This window comes from Bison bison, unplaced genomic scaffold, assembly GCF_000754665.1.
Source record: "Bison bison bison isolate TAMUID 2011002044 unplaced genomic scaffold, Bison_UMD1.0 scf7180017864284, whole genome shotgun sequence".
Taxonomy (NCBI): Eukaryota; Metazoa; Chordata; class Mammalia; order Artiodactyla; family Bovidae; genus Bison; species Bison bison.
In genome coordinates this window covers 690,438-691,069 of record NW_011494856.1, presented here as the reverse complement: position 1 = coordinate 691,069, position 632 = coordinate 690,438, and the positions used below count along the sequence as shown (strand labels likewise).

Genomic DNA, 632 nt, shown 5'->3' with positions numbered 1-632 from the left:
GTTGGTTTAAAGCTCAACATTCAGAAAACGAAGATCATGGCATCCGGTCCCATCAATTCATGGGAAATAGATGGGGAAACAGTGGAAACAATGTCAGACTTTATTTTTCTGGGCTCCAAAATCACTACAGATGGTGACTGCAGCCATGAAGACGCTTACTCCTTGGAAAGAAAGTTATGACCAACCTAGATAGCATATTCAAAAGCAGAGACATTACTTTGCCAACAAAGGTTCGTCTAGTCAAGGCTATGGTTTTTCCTGTGGTCATGTATAGATGTGAGAGTTGGACTGTGAAGGCTGAGCGCCAAAGAATTGATGCTTTTGAACTGTGGTGTTGGAGAAGACTCTTCAGAGTCCCTTGGACTGCAAGGAGATCCAACTAGTCCATTCTGAAGGAGATCAGCCCTGGGATTTCTTTGGAAGGAATGATGCTAAAGCTGAAACTCCAGTACTTTGGCCACCTCATGTGAAGAGTTGACTCATTGGAAAAGACTCTGATGCTGGGAGGGATTGGGGGCAGGAGGAGAAGGGGACGACAGAAGATGAGATGGCTGGATGGCATCGCTGACTCGATGGACATGAGTCTCAGTGAACTCCGGGAGTTGGTGATGGACAGGGAGGCCTGGCGCTGT

General features: G+C 46.8%; 1 protein-coding gene across 2 annotated transcripts in view; it reads right to left on the bottom strand.

Moving 5' to 3' along the window:
• RNF121 (ring finger protein 121) overlaps positions 1 to 632 on the bottom strand; it is an 88,156-nt gene that overhangs the window by 46,187 nt on the left and 41,337 nt on the right. The window lies entirely within an intron of this gene.